The sequence below is a fragment of the Choloepus didactylus genome, chromosome 19 (genome assembly GCF_015220235.1).
Source record: "Choloepus didactylus isolate mChoDid1 chromosome 19, mChoDid1.pri, whole genome shotgun sequence".
In the NCBI taxonomy this organism is placed as follows: domain Eukaryota; kingdom Metazoa; phylum Chordata; class Mammalia; order Pilosa; family Megalonychidae; genus Choloepus; species Choloepus didactylus.
The window spans coordinates 10,457,416-10,476,224 of NC_051325.1; the positions used below are offsets into that span (position 1 = coordinate 10,457,416).

An 18,809-nucleotide genomic window follows, 5' to 3' on the forward strand; every position below is an offset into this window, starting at 1 on the left:
CCTCTCTCTATCTGCCATGCCCTCCCTGGCAGACACTTGGGTACATTTTCATCATCATGGGGGTGAAAATAACTCCCAGATTCTATGCTCGGCTGTCTTATCTGTGGCAGCAACAAGCCTTGCCTTAATGCTCTGTGTCCAAGGCCCAGGCCCAGATGCCCGTGAAGTGACAAATGTGCACGTTCCAAATGTATCTGCAGCAGAGATAATGGAAGTAGTTACAGTGCAGAATAATTCCCCACATGGGTATGGAACTTTCCAGCTAACACAACATTTCTACCCCATGACCCAAATTCATGCCCCCAAATATGTTTTTGGGAAGGCATGGGCACTTATACCTCCAGTGGGAAGTGGGGAACCGAGGCACAGAGGGTACAGGTGCACAGAGCATGGCTGAGCTCAGTGGCACTCAGGTCTCCCAGCCCAGATGCCCCGTGGTTCCTGGAGGAACTCAGGTGAATTCACGGGGGCCATCCAACAGCTGGGAGTGAACCCCCAGGTCTCGGTGGGCCTCACACCATGAATTGTCATTTCTCACTCACAGTCCAGAGTGGAGAGGGCCGGCCAGAGGGTGGAGGAGCCTCACTGCAGGAACCACTCAGAGATCCAGACCCTTTCCTCACGTCCACGGGCTCAGAATCCCCACCTGGGTCCTCCGTGTGCCCACAGGCCTGGGTAGAGAGGACATGCAGGAGCTCAGGAGTTCATGGGTGTTTCACAGACCTGGATGGACCAACGTCAGGGCCCCCTCACTCCATTGTCCAAGTCCTATGGGTTCCAGCAGGTCCTCGTTTCTCCTGGTTGAGTCCAGCTTGGCTCCTGCCCACCACCCTCCTGGCAAGGTCAAGCCGGGCACAGGCAAGTCCTCCCTTGACTCCTTTCCTAGCTCCCCCTGGACTTCAGGAAGATGGTGAGGGGCTTTCCTCTGATCTTCCCACTCCCCTTTCTGCCCTCTCTCCCAGTAACTCCTGCAATCCTGTGAAATCCCATTCCTAAAATGAAAGGTCCTGTTCCTGAAAGGGAAGGTCCCATTTCTACAAGGGAAGGTCCTGTTCTTACAATGGGCTTTCTGTCCCTTGACACCCCAGAGGCTCCACTTTCCTGCCTGACCCAGGTAGACTTGTGGCTTCTTCCTCTACTGAGAGGGCAGTCAGGGTTGACTCCCAGCCACAACCGTCCCAACTCACACACTGCACCAATCCATGTGTTCCATTTAGGCATTTCATTGCAGTGGGCATGAAAACATGGGCCAGACTGTGTTTCCTTCTTTTGACCATGCTGCCAGCCTTGCTCCTTGCTCACCCCTGCCTGCTCCCTCCCCTGCTCAGACTACCTGGAAACTAATCTTCCAGCCCTGGGACTGCAGAGAAAAACAAACCAGACTGCAAGAAAAGAAGAAATGAAAAAAGACAACTTCAAATCCTCACTATTCTAAATATCACTCTTGCCCCCAATCTGCCCCTCCCCTCTGCCTCTCCCCTGGGCCCTTAAGCTCCCCAGGCACATAAGAGGTTCCTAACTGGGCAATTCCTTGTCTCCTGCCTCCTCTTTCCCAGCCCTACAGACTCCAGGTGGCCCAATTGCCACAACATGGTCCTAATGGCAACCTCAGAAACTCTCTGATGCCACCCAGGGATCAGTCCCTTACCATCCTCCAAGCCATCCCTTAAAAAGTTGGTGACTTTCCTTTGGATGGAGTTGAGTTCATTCTCTCTCCCATACCATGGTAGCTCTGAATAGAGCCATCCTTGCCTGCTTCACATGGTCCAGTGCAGTTTCTTCTTTGACAACATCCTCAGGACATCATGAAAGCTGTGGACTGAAGACATGTTCTGCTCCTTACTTTCTTTCAATAGGAGTTATCTCCTGAGGGAGGGATGCTCTAAAGATAACTGTTTCCTGCTTTCCTAACCTACTTCCTGCTGGAAAAGCTGCCCCAAGGGGCCCTCTAAGGATGCCCATGACTCAGGCCATTTCTGTCAGGGTAGGTGAGTTTGGAAGAAATCCCCAAGCTTGCCAACACTCACCTAGGTTGAAATCTGATTAAATTGGCAGCAGTGCATCAAACTTTATAGTGGGCCAGGGGATGGGAGCATCAGCAGGTCAGCCCTTGGGGAAGACAGGACCACAGCAGCCCCATCCCATTATCTCTTTGTTAAGTGACATTCCCCAGCCTTCTTGAGTTCTGGAAGAGAACGAGGTTCAGTGGAAGGCCAGGGGAGTTGGAGGGAATCCAGAACCAGGAGCTCCCAGCTGAGCTCGCTGAATCTCCCCAGCCGCAGCTTCCCAGTCCAGGATGTGCAGGCAAGTTCCTGGCCATGAGGCCTGGCTGGGATTGTGCAAACGCCCTCCCTCCAAAGGTGTTCAAAGGAGGGAACCTCTTGCAGCTAAAGGAGGGGGTGTGGAGAAAGAAACAGGAAGAGAGAGAGAGAGAGAGAGAGAACCAGCTCCTGAGGGCTGCCTCTGCCCATTTGGTGGTGGTGGGTGCCCTCTAGTGGCCAGGCCATCACAGCTCAGGACCACAGTCCCTGCCTTGAGAGGTGGGCTCCAGAAAACACAGCTTCACAGCCTCTAACTCGAGCGGCAAATGGGGAGCTGGAATGACTACCTAACACACTCCAGAAAAGACTTCAGCTTTGTCCGGTGAAATACCTTCAGCCTTACCTGTAGCTGCTTGTAAATGTAGAGGGCAGCAGAATCCCCTGGAAGACACCCAAGTTCTTGGACCCTCCCTCTGCATCTTGACCCAGCAGGTCTGGGGTGGGGCTGGAGCACTTGCATTGCTTATGGGCTCGCAGGGTGGAGATGCTCCTGGTCAGTGGACCACATTTGCAGAAAAACAAGGTCGGGGTAGGTCCCTTGAGTGAACATGGGACAAAGCAGAACTGAGAAGCAACTTAGACTTCAGGGCCTGGGATGGGGGCTTGAGAATGTCTTCACAGAAGGGGTTAGAACAGCAGGTGAGATGATTTGAAAAAAAAAATGGAAAATGGAGCATTCTCAGACCCTTGGCCAGCAGTTACCCAGACTAACACCCATGGAGAAAGAGAAGGCTGTGTGTGTCTTGGTTGGTCAGGGCTGCCATGACAAATGCTGGTGGACTTACACAGACGAGTTATTGTCTCACAGTTTGGAGGCTGGAGGTCCCAAATCAAGCTATCAGCCGGCCATGCTTTCTCTGGAGTCTGCAGTGCTCTGGTGGTGGTTCAATCTCTGCTTCTGTCATATGGTGAACTAACTCTTCTGTCTCCTCCTGTGGCTTCTACCTCCAAGCCCACATTTCCTTTGTTATAAGGACTCCAGTCATTTGGAATAAGGCTCACCCTGATTCAGTCGTGACTCTCCTTACTGGGAGATCCTATAGACAACTGGGTTCACATCCACATGACCAGGGGCACGTGAACATGTCTTTATGGGGGTCGTGATTGAATCCCCAACAGGCTGCTTTCAACAGATAGTCCTCACCCCGACACGGAGTTCTTAAGAGCTCAGGACCACTGCCCAGGAGGACCACAAAATGCATTCTTTGTATTTTATTAAAGCAGCTTTATTGAGATATGTTCATACAGCATACAATCCATCCAAAGTACAATCAATGGCTTTTAGTATCATCACAGATTTGTGCATTCATCGCCACAATCAATTTTAGAACATTTGCCTTATTCAAAAAGAAAAACCCCATACCCTTTAGCAGTTACCTCTCAATCCCTCTATCCTTCCTCAGCCCTACATAACAATGAATCTAATTCTGTATTTATAGGTTTATTTGTATTTACGTTCTTTATAAATGAAATCATACAATATGTAGTACATCATGTCTGGTTTCTTTCACTTAGCATAATGGTTGTTTTTTTTTTTTTTTTTTTTAGAGTAGTTGTAGGTTTACAGAAAAGTCATGGAAAAAAATACAAAATTCCTATATACCCCCTATTGTTGAGACTTTGCATTAGTGTGGTACCTTTGATGAAAGAATATTGAAATAGTACTATTAATTGTAGCCCATAGTTTACATTAGGTGTATTTTTCCCCATATACCACTATATTATTAACACCTTGTAATAGTGTTGTACATTTGTTCTAATCCATGAAAGAACTTTTTTATACTTGTACTATAAACTGCAGTCCATCATCCACAACAGGGTTCACTGTGTTATACAGCCCTATGTTTTATCTTCTAATTTTCCGTCTAGTAACATACATGACCCAAAACTTCCCCTTTCAACCACGTTTACATACCTATTTCAGTGCTTTTAGTTACACTGACAATAATGCATCACCACCATCCATTTCCAAATCTTTACAATCAACCTAAATAGAAATTCTGTATAAATCAAGCATCAGCTCCCCATTCTCTACCCCAGTTTATCTTCTAGTAACCTATATTCTAGATTCTATAAGTTTGCTTATTCAAATTAGTTCATATCACTGAGATAATACAATATTTGTCCTTTTTGGCCTGCTTATTTCACTCAGCATAATATTCTCAAGGTTCATCCGTGTTGTCACAGGCTTCAGGACTTCATTCCTTTTTACAGTTGTATAATATTCCATTGTATGTATATACCACATTTTGTTCATCCATTCATCAGTTGATGGACGCTTGAGTTGCTTCCATCTTTTGGCAATTTTGAATAGTGCCACTATGAACATCAGTGTGCAAATATCTTTTAGAGTCCCTGCTTTCAATTCTTCTGGGTATATACCTAGTAGTGGGATTGCCAGGCCATATGGAAATTCTATACTTAATTTCCTGAGGAACACCAAACTGTCTTCCAAAATGGCTGTAACATTTTACATTCTTACCAGCAAGGAATAAGTGTTCCTATTTCTCCACATCCTCTCCAACACTTATAGTTTTCTCTTTATTTAATAGCAGCAATTATAGTAGGTGTACAATGATATCTCATTGTGGTTTTGATTTGTATTTCCCTAATAGGTAGTGTTCTAGTTTGCTAATGCTGCGGAATGCAAAAAACCAGAGATGGATTGGCTTTTAGAAAAAGGGGGTTTATTTGGCTACACAGTTACAGTCTTAAGGCCATAAAGTGTCCAAGGCAACACATCAGTAATCAGGTACCTTCACTGGAGGATGGCCAATGGCATCCGGAAAACCTCCATTAGCTGGGAAGGCAAGTGGCTGGCTTCTGCTCCAAAGTTCTGGTTTCAAAATGGCTTTCTCCCAGGACGTTCCTCTCTAGCAAGCTTGCTCCTCTTCAAAATGTCACTCACAGCTGCACTGAGTTCCTTCTCTTTGAGTAAGCTCATTTATATGGCTCCACTGATTAAGGCCCACCCTGAATGGGTGGGGCCATGCCTCCATGGAAATATCCCATCAGTTATCATCTACAGTTGGGTGGGGTGCATCTCCATGCAAACAACCTAATCCAAACGTTCCAACTTAATCCCCACTATTATGTCTCCCCCACAAGATTGCATCAAAGAATATGGCTTTTTCTGGGGGACATAATAATTCAAACCGGCACAGGTAGTGATGTTAAGCATCTTCTCATGTGCTTTTTAGCCATTTGTATATCCTCTTTGGAGAAGTGTCTATTAAAATCTTTTGCCCATTTTTTAAATTGGATTGTTTGTCTTTTTATTATTGAGTTGTAGGGTTTCTTTATATATTCTGCCCATTAAAGCCTTCTCAGATATGCAGTTTCCAAATGTTTGTTCCCATTGAGTTGGCTTCCTTTTCACCCTTTGGACAAGGTCCTTTGAAGCAGAAAAGTATTCAGTTTTGAGGAAGGCCCATTTATCTATTCATTGCTTAAAGTCTAAAAAACCAATGCCTACCACAAGATCTCAAGGATGCTTCCTTACATTTTCTTAGAGGAGTTTTATGGACCTGGCCCTTATATTTAAGTCTTTGGTCCATTTTGAGTTCATTTTTGTATAAGGTATGAGATAGGGTTCCTTTTTCATTCTTTTGCATATGGATATCCAGTTCTCTAAGCACCATATTTGTTGAAGAGACTGTTCTGTCCCAGTTATGGACTTGTCAGTCTTATCAAAACTCAGTTGGCCATACTCACACCTATGTCTATTTGTGAACTCTCCACTAAATTCCATTGGTCTATATATCTATTCTTATGGTAGTACCATACTGTTTTGACCACTGTAGCTTTGTAATATGTTTGAAAATCAGGATGTGTGAGTCCTCCAACTCTACTTCTTTTTCAAGATATTTTTGGCCTTTTGGCACAACTTATCCCCCCAAATAAATTTGATAATTGACTTTTCCATTTATGCAAAGTAGGCTGTTGGAACTTTGATTGGGATTGTATTGAATATGTAAATCATTTTGTGTAGAATTGATATTGTAACAATATTTAGTCTTCCAACCCATGAACATGGAATATCCTTCTATTTTTTTAGACGTTCTTTGATTTCTTTTAGCAATTTTTTGCAGTTTTCCCTGTACAAGTCCTTTACATCTTTGGCTAAATTTATTCCTAGAAACTTGATTCTTTTAGCTGCTATTGTAAATGGATTTTTTTCTTTATTTCCTTCTCAGCTCATTCATTACTAGTGTATAGAAACATTACTGATTTTGCAGTGTTTGTCTTGTACCCTGCCACTTTGCAGAATTCATTTATTAACTCTAGTAGCTTTGTTGTCAATTTTTCAGAACTTTCTATTTATAGGATTATGTCATCTACAATTAATGAAAGTTTTACTTCTTCCCTTCTAATTTGGGTGCCCTTTATTTCTTTTTCTTGCCTAATTTCTCTGGCTAGAACTTCCAGTATTATAAGGAATAACAGTGGTGACAGTGGACATCCTTGACTTATTCCAGATCTTAGAGGGAAAACTTTCAGTCTTTTAACATTGAGTATGACATTAGCTGTGGGTTTTTCATATATGCCTTTATCATGTTGAGGAAGTTTCCTTCTATTCCTAAGTGTTTTCATCAAGAAAGAATGCTGAATTCTGCCAAATGCTTTTTCTGCATCACTTGAGATGGTCATGCAGTTTTTCCCCTTCTTTTTGTTAATGTGACATAATACATTAATTGATCTTCTTATGTTGAAAATATCTGGGATAAAGCCAACATGATCATGCTATATAATTCTTCTGATGTGCTGTCAGATTTGATTTCTGATTATTTTGTTGGGGATTTTTGCATCTATATTTACAAGAGAAATTGGTCTGTAATTTTCCTGTGGTAATTTGATCTGGCTTTGGTATTAGGGTGATGAATTAGATAGTGCTCCCTTCTCTTCAATTTGTTTGGAAGAGTTTGAGCAGGATTGGTATTAATTCTTCTTGGAATAATCAGAATTCACCTGTGAAGCCAACTGGTCCTGGAATTTTCTTTTTTGGGAGGTTTTTGATGACTGATTCAATCTCTTTGCTTGTAATTGGTCTGTTGAGGTTTCCTATTCCTTCTTGAGTCAGTGTTGGGTGTTTATGTGTTTCTAGGAATTTTTCCATTCCATCTAGGTTAGCTAATTTGTTATATAACTCAAGAGAGCCACTCATGTATCAAGGTCAATACCAAATTCTAGAATGTTGTAGATGCAAGGCCCGTCTTTTGTATACTTGAAGCGCACATTTGGTACCATAATGATGGGAGGAGGGATCTTGCCACATGGTGGGAAATAAAATGACAGTGTCTTGTCACTCACAACCCTCTCTGTCTGTCCTGATGCCATCATTTTCTGTAGCGTCTTCTTGCTCTGGGTCTGCTGGGCTAGCACAGCAGTGCCATGACCAAACCTAGCAATGTATTTCTTCATGTAAGCTATCTGATCTTGCTCCCATTGAAACCTCTTCATCTGGTTCTACTCCAGCTCCAGTTGCATCTTCACATGCTGATCATAATTAGCCATACAATGCTTCAGTTTCTTGTTGTGCATGTTAATGATATCATAATAGTACAGACACTATTTGGAAAATCCTGGGAATGGGAGACGAGGACCAAGATGCACTTGAGTTCTTCTTCCAACCACACACAAGCATCTGGGTCCACGTGGTTAGTGGGCTCATCCAGAAGCAGCATGAAGGGTCAGATAAAGAGGACTCTGGAAATGGTACCCCTTATTCTCCAACCCCCACTGAAGTCGTTTAGCTTCTTGCGCTGCATGGCAGGTGTGAAACCCAGTCCATGCAAGATCCATGAGAACTTCATCTCTGCCATGTCAGCATCCAGCTCCTCCAGGAGCTCATCCAGCTCCACTGGTTTCTCACAATCCATCTCTTCATGAGCCAGCCACTTGGCCTCCCTCTCCAGTATGGCCCTCTCGGTGTCAACTTCTATCACACACTTCAAGGGTGTCTTGTCACTGGGGGGCATCTCTTGAGTCAGATGGTAGATATCAATGATCAATGTGCTCAGGGATGGACACTTCATGTTTCCCAATAGCAGAGAGCAGCATAGACTTTCCAATTCCATTTAAGCCAAGAAGACCATAGCGTAGCAATGGCCCAAAGTTAACTCCAGTTTGGTGTCACTGAACAGCTCTTGACCATGAAAAGTGAGTGAGAGGTTGACAATGTAGACATCAGTACTGCTGGGATGAGAGGCCAGGATGCCAGTGACAGCTCGAGTGACAGCTTTCTTCATCACAAACTCCTCTCGCTCCTTGGTCAGCAAATCCACTTCTGCTGACCATTCTGCCATTGGCCCCCTCATTTTTCTCCTCTGCCGCTTGTGATGTTGTGACAGCATCTCTGCTTTCTTTATGTCCATTTCTGGGCCGCTTTCAAGTTTTGGCAGCTTCCTTCTTTTTGGCTGCCTTCTTCTTGGACAGGTCAGCAGGCATGGTGATGAGCCACAAGGGTAGGATTTTTTTCTTTCAGGGAGCCAGGCTTCACCCTGTTTTATCTGTTTTCATGCAGTCTTTTCTTCCAGGCTCCTATGATTTGTTTAATTCTTGCCCTCATTCAATGCCCCATTTTCCTTACTCTTCAGTTCTGGGACCCATCCTATCTTATACTTACAGCAGTTCGGTTTAACACCCCTTCCTACTTTGTTTCTCAGTGAGGATTTCTTGCCTCCAGCTTCTTCCCTATTAGGATATCCAGTCCTGGGGAGCCAGATGGGGTCAATCCAGAAAGGTGGGCTACCTCAGAAAAGTCTGTTTTGTCTTTAGGTGTCCTGAAACTGGGTTGGTCACAATAGTTCTTACCAGCCTTTCTAAGGTGGTCTCTCCCCTCGTCCCCTGAGGGTCTTTGTATATGCAGCAACCTCAGCAGCTCCTGTTCCGCCCTGGGTCTCTGCGGACTTAGGTCCCTGTGCCTGGATATGCACAGGGTTCTAACTCACTGCAGTCTCTGTCTGCAGCGAGAGGGACCCGGGGCTGGGCTGCCTCTGGGTGGCTCCCGAGTCACACAGGACTGAGTAAGGGGGAGGGGACATGGGAACCGACCGGCAGTCCAGGATGGACTCTCTCCTGCCTCAGATTTTCTGTTCTTCTTCAATTCAGCATTGTGGAGTCCTTCTCCAGAGTTCAAAGCAAGTGAAATTTGTCCTTTTATTCACTAAATCCCTGGGGAGGCTTTTTCAATGGATGTTTACATCACCATATCGATCACATCACTCCTCAAATGTTTTCTTATATTTAGCCAATGTCGAAGTATATATCATTCAAGTTTTTTTCTAATTTTTAGCTGTTACCAACAGCGTCATAATGAATATTCTTTTATCCAGTTGTGGTACATCTGATTATCATTTTCTTTATAAGCAAATTTCCCAGAAGTTAAACTACGCTTCTAGTAGTTTTGTCACCCCTAAGGATTTTTTAATATAGATTGCTAAAATGCACTTGAGGCTTGATCTTTGTACTTGGGTTTTTCAATTTCTCTGTTTCCTGGTGATTTTTGATCTACCTTGGCTGATCCAGAAGTTAAACTCTTAGTCAACCCCCTAATAAACCCAGAGTACACCCTCCCTGCTCCCCCCCACTGCCATGCACAGGCTCACCTTCATCCTGGACATCACCCTCCAGCCTGGAGGCACTGAGGAAGGCAGGACTCACTTCTTCAGTGGCCTTTCTGGGTGCTGGTTGCCATTTCCTCTCTCACTCTGATCTGGCAGCCTTCATATCTCATAGAAATTTAACCACCTTTCAGCTGTCCAACAGTGCTTCCATTTTGTTGTGGAGACATTCTTGTTTGACATCTTTATTCTAACTGAATAACAATTTTAGCAGAGAGAGGAGGGCCACAGGTGTGCTCACTCTGACCATGAGCCTGAAGCCCCCCTCATTCTTCAAGACTCTGGGAAGAGGTCTATGTATCTCTCCCAAACTCTCCCCGCTGCAGGCTTTTCTCCTGGGAATATGTAGGAGTCATGAGGAAATTGGGGTAAAGGCCCCAGCAGCCTGGATGTGGTCCCTGTGTTTATTTCATGACATCCCCTTGCCTCCCCCCAGCTCCAGCTCCCCGCCACCCTATGTCTACCTCCAGGAGAGAGACCCTCGGCGTCTGCTATGACCTCCCCCAACTTCTCCAATTCAGGCCACTTGGCCTTCAGTCCTGTCTTTACTATGTCCCCAGGGCCGTATCCAGCCCTGCCTCCCTTGGGAATGATTAAGAAAAGTGTCTGAATATACCCTGAAGCAGAGGGGCCAAAGCCACGGTGCAGAATACAGACCATGCTGGAGGGCACTGAGACATTTCCTTCCACTGCCACGTTGATGCCCAGCTGCAAGGTCAACCAAGCCAACATCATTGCCCCAGGTGAACAGCCAGGAGATGGAGGGTGCAGAGTCCCTGCTAGACTCACAGATCTGGAGAATGATTGGGTCTCCAGCACTGCAACTCGGCCTGTGGTCCCCATGCTCTTTTGGGACTGAGGCCCCGCAATTCTATGGACAATGTGTTCCAACAGATTCCTGCCTCTGCCTCTGCATCGTATTTGCTCACAGGACCCATTTCACAGCCATGCTCAACTCCTTAACCCCCAGATTCGGGAAGGAAGGGAAGGGACCAGGTCATCCCCAGGAGCCAGGAACAGGTGGGCAGCAGAGGTCTTCCTACTGGAACAGGTCGCTCAGTGCTGGTCCCACCAAGCCTGCGAAGTGCCCCCATCACCTGCACACACTGCTCAGGACCTGGGGACACCATGGGGACCATGTCAGACCCAGATGTCCTGGAGAAGACACTCAGCATGAATGACAACTGAGAAACACACACTTGTAACATCTAAAGAGAAGGAGTAATGCATCTGTGTAAAGATCCAGAGTCAAGGATGCTGGACTTTTTGGCTTCTCTCATCCATGCCCTAATGGAGAGGGCTTTGCTCACCTGGGGCCTAGGGCCTCTCCTTCCTCCTGGTGTGCTGACCACACAGGAGACTGTTTCCAAGACAGAGCCTGGGAAATGGCAGTGGAGTGGAATGAATGGTGTGGACCTCTTTGGAAAACATATGCTGGAACCACACTGGGTAAAGGGACTTTCCGCTTCTTCTAGTTGAGCCATGTCCAGGCAAAGAGCCAAAGGGGAAGCAGATAGGAGAGGTGGTGGGAAGGTCTTATTCATTCAAGTCTGGTACAAGGCCAGGGCAAGGCCATGTGGGACCCTGAGTTCAGTGGGTGCACCACCCCGGGCCCCCAACACAGCCCTGCTATGACTCCCTCCACTCACTGTCCTTCCCCTCCCTCCAGAAACCACTGCACACAAGGCTTCTTAGCATGCTGATGTTTAATGATCTATTCTACATGATCAAACTGGAGAAGTGAGTATTGCATTGTACAGGATCCAAATGGCACCTGTGAGTTCCCAGAGAGTTAGAAACCAAAGAAACAAGAGAACATGGTTCTGTTGAGCCCTTGAAGAGCCACTAGGAGAGAAACACTGGTTCCAAGGAAAGGAGAACAACGCGGGTCAGGTCTGCAGAGTGATCACAAGTCAGTTTTTCCCCATCACGCAGGTGCTGTTCAGGAGGGTGAACACCGTTTTCCAGGGCTCAGTGCGGATGGTGAAAAAGCAGCTGATGGTCTGAGGGAGCAATTAAATGAATGAGCAAGTGATGGAGGAGGCTTGGAAAGCTGGTGGCATGGGCATAAACAAATGGCCATCACTCTGTCCTCTAGGGCATAGCCTGTTGCCAGGGAAGACAGATTGGGGTCCAGTCCCTGACAACCCTCAGGCTGCCCCGTGCAGTCCATAGCCCCAGTGAGCTGCTGACTCACTGGGGGACCGATCCCAGAGCCAGGGCTCAGCTTGTACTTGCCCCAGAAGCTCCCAATTCCAGTCCTGGGACCTCAGAAGGGCTGAAAATGGGGAGCTAGGATGGAGAGTCATGACAACCTCCCCAGAGCTGGGACCCTCCTCAGCTCCATCCCCCACAGGCCCTGGGTCAGTGCCAGGGAACACCCTGAGATCACTCCTCTTGGACTCCTTTTCCTAAAGGCAAGGAAAGGAGCTAGGGAATGAAGACCAGAGAGGGGAACTCCTCCACTTGGTGAGCCAGGACCCCAGGACACAAGGGCACCAAGAGCAGTTTGAACCTCGGCGTGGCCAGGGGTGTAGACAGCCTGGGTGGGGAGAGTGTGGCAGAGCCCGGGAAGCTGGGACTGACCAGGGCTGGTCCCCAGCCTAGCCTGCTCAACTTGGGAAGGTGTTCTCAAGTTTGCCCCAGGTGTTATCCACAGCTGAATAAAAATGACCAGAGATCAGTTTAGAGTCTTACATGGTTCCCTGGGGGGTTCTGAAAGTCACAGTTGTCAATGTCCTCCTCAAATTTCTTACACGTGGTCCGGCTCAGCTCCAGCTCCATGGAGAACACCAAGTCAGGATTTGCCTACGGACCAGCGGCACAAACACTCGTCAACGTGGAGACACCCCTGCTCGTCACCTCAAGTGGCTGCTCGAGTCAGTGTGTTGGGTGCAGGGAGGGACCCAGCACTCCCACCGCACGAGCCCAACCTTCTGCTCCCCGGAAGTCAAACACAAGGTGGGCCACCGCCAGTTTGGGGAGTCACAAACAAAGAGGCAGGTGGGCATGATGGAGGTCTCTGGGGAAGACAGAGTCACACGTGAACGTGAGACCCTTCTCTCTTCCACACCCATGGTACAGTCCCCCCTCCCCATCAGCAAGCTTCTGAAGCTAGAGCTGCAATCCTAGAGGATGGCAGCTGCTACTTTGCCCGTCTGCCTGGGAGGGGTTGACTGTGCCAAAGACTGATGGACAATATGGGCCCTGAGAGAGGGGGTCTTATCTACAGCAGCGTTGTTAAGACTTCCACCTGCACCTATACCAGGAAATATGTCACACTGGGGGCACACATTTGCACATACTTGGAACATAGTTTCAAGAAACAACGTGTTCCCCTATTTAAGAATGCACTCTGAAATTTGCTGTACTTTGTGTCTCCATTCCATCCTGTTTCATTCTGTCCCATGATCTCCCACTCATCCCACCCAGTGGTCCCTGATTCCACAACTACACAATGGGCTGCAGGCTGAGCTGGACAACCAGGCTGCAGAGCCATCTGGGAATGCCAAGAAGTGCCCCCAGAGGCTTCAGTAGGGTGGGGACTGCTTGGTCTTCCTTGCAGGCTTTGGCACAGAAGACAGGAAGGATTCCTTCTGGGGGAAAGCTTTATGGCTAAGGCCTGAGGCTCAGATGAAGATTGCATTCCTGATGGAATTCTGTAGTGGTTCCATTAAGGACGAAGATATGGAAAAGAGTGCAAACTAGTGCTCAGTCCACTGAGAAGTAGACTGAAGATGGAGATCTCTTCAAGGACTCAGGGCAAGTGGGAATCAGAGAATCCACCTGAACACCAACAGAGAATCATTATCACTCCTTGAATCCTCAACTGCTCTTCCTCTCTCCTTCTGCCTCTTTCCCCCATCTCTTCTTTGTCTCCCTTCCTCCTTCTTTCCCTCTCTTCTTTGCTCCCTCCCTCCCTTCCTTACCCCTTCTCTCTCTATGTCACTCTCTCCCCCCTACTCTCTTCCTTCCATACTCCTTCTCTTTCTGTTGCTCTCTCTGGCTTTCTAATTATCTCATTTTATTTTATTTCTTGAAATATTTTCTCAGTCCATGTCTGTGGGCATTTTCTTTCAAGCTTTTTGCCTTACTCCGCATCTTCATTTACTTAATAGCCCATATTTTGAAGTCATTCTTCAGTTAAACAATTGCATAAAACTGACGAGGACTGACAAATATATCTCACATGTCAGTAAAACAAACGGAACGTTTAAAACTCTTCAAAGATAAATCTTTTACAAAAATTGGAATGAACCAAATTATGCTGTAATTCACTTGAGTATGGACTTCAAATGGTGAACTGAGATTCTCTGATGAGACCCCCCACCCCGGACCCCTGGTGTCCCAGCGGATTTGAGCGAGCAGTGCAGGAAGAACCTGTGACCCACCTCTTCCTGCCATTTGCTCAGGATTCGCAGCAGCTTGTAGGCGAAGGTGTCTCTGCTGTGGACGTTGAATGTGTGCAGGGCGTACTCCATTGTGGCTGGGAAATACCGCACCATGTCGTCCAGGTTTTTATCCCTGATTAGCTCGGAGGGAATCCAGGCGTGCGTCCCCAGGAGCTGGAGCCCCAGGAGAAGCAGGAGCCTCCTCCAGGGAAGAGCCCTTGTCTGCTGCACGCTGGGCATGGCTGGGGCTGCTGGGCTGCCGTGGCCTTGGCTGCTCCAGCTCCCAAAGGATCCTCCCCCGGCGCAGGTGCAGTGCTTAACCTCCTGTCCTCCAGTGCAGACTCCTCCCTCCTGGCTGCCCCCTCTGCTCTTACACCCTGGCCCTCCCTAAATGTGACTCCACCTCCCTTCTGCAAAGCTGTGTAAAGTCATCTTCAGCCAAAGAGGAAGGGGAGAAGCAGAAGTGGGAGGGGAGGGGCTCCTGGACACCCATCCCAGCCACACTGTGCCCCCAGTGCCCGAATGGACCTGGGCACCTTTGATTTGCATCAGACACTCCCTCAGACTCAGACCCTGAGAAGAGAACACAGATGCAAGACATCAGGTAGAAGATGACCATGGATGCACCAGCAGGGAGGGGGGCAGCAAGGCTGGGAAGGGGCAGGGCCAAAGGGCTGAGCTGCCAAGAGCTACCTTTGTGGGTGAAGAGAAGGTGAGCATGCAAGCCAAGGGGCTGGGAAATGCAAAGTTCTCCTTGGGGTTGCAGCCTACTCCCCAGGCTTTCATTTATTCCCCAGCTCTTCAGGCCCACTACTATGGCAGAGCATCCTCATGCCAGAAGAGGCTCCAGAAAAGACAAGTAGGAGCTGGCAGCTGAGTCAGTCAACTGGGGACAGAGAGAGGCCTGCCCTCAGGCTTCCTGCAGACACGATGGGAATGGCCATAGAAGTCAGAGGCCCAAGGTCAGAGTGACAGAAACGATGCCATGTGCTCAGCAGCTCGTTCGATTCCTTCCAGCACACAGGGACATCAGGTGCAGCCTGTGATGGAGCTTGGACAGTGGAGTGAGGGAGTTCCTGAAGTTGGCCTCTCCAGGTTGGCGAAACACCTGTGAGCTCCTGAGCTCCTGCACATCCTCTCTACCAGGACTGCAGGGCACAGGGAGAACACAGATGGGGACTCTGAGCCCATGGACATGAGGAAAGGGTCTGTGTCTGAGTGGTTCCTGCAGCAAGGACCCTGGGCCCTATGGCCAGCCCTTTCCACCCTGGGCTGTGAGTAAGAAATGACAATTCATGGTGTGAGGCCCACTGAGACCTGAGGGTTCCCTCCAAGCTGTTGGATGGCTCCTGTGAATTCAACTGAGTTCCTCCAGGAACCACGGGGCACCTGGGCTGGGAGACCTGAGTGCCACTGAGCTCAGCCATGCTCTGTGCACCTGTACCCTCTGTGCCTTGGTTTCCCACTTCCCACTGGGGATAGAAGTGCCCATGCCTTCCCAAAAGCATGATATTTGGGGGCATGAATTTGGGTCATGAGGTGGAAATGCTGTGTTAGCTGGAAAGTTCCATGCCCACATGGGGAATCATTCTGCACTGTAACTACTTCCATTATCTCTGCTGCAGGTACATTTGGAACTTGTACATTTTTCACTTCACGGGCATCTGGACTCGGGCCACCACCCTGGGGTCAGAGCATTAAGGCAGGGCTTGTTGCTGCCACAGATAAGACAGCCAAGCATAGAATCTGGGAGTTATTTTCACTCCCACAATGATCAAAATATACCCAATTGTCTGCCAGGGAGGGCACAGCAAATAGAGAGAGAGTGAGAGTGTAGTGCCTGCTCCAGAAATGAGGGTCCAGGTTGGAGGGGTGTCTGGCTCAGGTGCTCCAGGGACCCTCATCCACCCCCTCCCACAATGCTCCCCACATCGTCACCTGTTGTCCTCTCCTCACTCCGCATGGAGCAATCCCACATCCCCCTGCGCCGTGGGTGTGTGTTCTCCATCCTAAACCACAGAAGCAACAAGGGCCAAAGCCAGGCTTCTCCCTCACATTAGGGCAGAGATGGATAAACTCCCCCCCCCCCCCCCGCTAACAAGAGAGCCATTGAGTACAGAAGTCAGTAGCTCACATTAAAAGAACTTTATTGCTTTCCACTTCAATGCTTTTCCTAGCATCAGTAGCAAATGACAACTAAGAGGATGTTCTTGTAGCAATAGGAATACAGCACATGATTGGGTCTAATGCTGAAAGCACCAACAGTCATAAAGAGACACATGATATGAGATTGAAAAAGCAATCCATCACCAGTTATAATCGTCATAAACCTGCAACAAATAGTGTGACAGAACAATTGATATTACAAGGAAAAATGACAACTGCACAGTCGTGTTGGGAGATTCTAATACATCTAGCAGAAGCTGATATCAAATCAGCTAAACATCATAAAGGACACAGTTGAGTTGAAAATTACAGTTAACTATTCCACTTCAATAGTTTTCTGTAAATCCCTGTACCCATCATAGATCGTACATTTTTCAAACAATGATCTGATAATATTGAGGTTAAAGTGGCAAAATATGGCAACAACATTGATAATCCAACAATAACACTATTTGGATTAATTGTATTTCTTGACGATAACATAATTAAATTAGTAGTTTAAATTGCACAGTAAATTATCATTAAATTAATAAAAAGTGACTGCAAAATAGTAACATGTTTAATATTTTAATCAGAAACTTTGGGTTTATTTGAGGAGGGTACTTCAGGATATCTCTTCTGCCATATTTTTGGAAATAATAGTCAAAAGTCTCTTGTCTTCCAGTTCCTCTTCAATCCATCCCACTTGGTCTTATCAGATAAAAATACCCAATTATATTGTTAGTTTCTAGGTATGTATTCTGGTTTGAATCTGTTATGTACCCTGGAAAAGCCTATGTTCTTTTAATCCATTCTTGTGGATGCAGACCGATTGAGGGCAGGGCCTTTTGATTAGGTTGTTTCCATGGGTATGTGATCCCACCCATTCAAGGTGGGTCTTAACCCCCTTGCTGGTGTCCTCTGTGAGAAGATAAAAGGCAGGGACATTTGGAGAAACCTCAGAGATGCTTAGAGAGAAAACACCACAGGAAAAAGCCATTTTTGTAACCAGAACCCAGGAGAAGGACTAGCAGAGATCACCATGTGACTTCCCATGCAACAGAGGAACCCAGATGCCAGTGGCCTTTCCTCAGAGAAGGTATCTTACTCTTTATGCCTTAATTTGAACATTTTCATGGCCCTAGAACTGTAAATTGGTAAGCTGATAAATCCCCATTGAAAAAGCCAACCTATTTCTGGTATGTTGCATTCCAGCAGCTTTAGCAAACCAAAACAGTATAGATGGATTTTTCTGCAACTAAATTATATACTATTTGAAAGGAATAGATCATATTTTAAGATTCTTTAAAATCTCTGCAAGGTCTACCACTATAAAGTGCTTAGTAGTTTTTAATGCATCATTTGATGCAGGTTGGTATCAAAACAAGCACAGTTGGATTGACAATGAAATTGCTATTTGAGTGGAAATGAGATGTTACTTTCTTGTTGAATATGAAAAATTTTTTAGCATAGTAATATAAATTGGTAAAACTAAAAAAATCAGCTTTAAATTTAATTAGTAAAAAAAACCCCCACAAAAATAGTAAAAATACAACTAAAGCATGTTGTTGGATAAGTTAATAACTTATCCCCAAATAACTCAATGGTGACTTATTTTTAAACAACAGATATAATAAATTTTAAAACTTGCAAATGGGAATGAATGCAGTATTACCTTGAAATTTATACTCCTCAATGCATTTTTTAAAAAGTGAGAAATGATAGAAAAAGAACACAATAATCTTAAATGAAGTAGAAAGGAAATTAATGATAAAATATCAAAATTTTTAAAGAAGGAAAAGGGAAGTAATGAACTAAACCACATATAGAGTGAAAAGACTAGTAGATGCAGATAAACATTTAGCAAGAATTATCAGGAAAACAGAGAGGGAGATGGGAAAGAGGGAGAAGGAAATTAGATACTCTCTCTCTGCTGTGCATGTATCTGGAACAAACGTGTTTCAAGTCCGAGACCTTGTAAGAGGGAATCATCTCAGAAGCCAAAGGAAGCACCATTGGAAAAGAAATGTCAAGGAGAGCTGCCTAAGCTATGTTGGATTTCCACGGGTAAAAATTAAACCTTTGGGAGAACCTAAGATGGCGGCTAGGTGAGACAGGGCAAAAAGACACCTCCGTGAAAAATACTAGATAAAAACCAGAAAGTGACCCAGAACACCAGTTTCAGTGATGCACCAGCCAGATAAGGTCTGCTAAAACCACAGAGACCGTGCATTTGGTGAAACCAGGAGTCTGCATTCTTAAACGAGTGAGTGAGTTGGCTGAGAGTCCCGCGGCCGTGCTGTGGTGTGGGGAAATGGTGGCTTGGCATT

At 46.4% G+C, this 18,809-nt stretch overlaps 1 pseudogene; it reads right to left on the minus strand.

Moving 5' to 3' along the window:
• Positions 1 to 7,451: 7,451 nt before the first annotated feature.
• On the minus strand, positions 7,452 to 8,768 carry LOC119516066 (annotated as a pseudogene).
• Between the last annotated feature and the right edge of the window lie 10,041 nt (positions 8,769 to 18,809).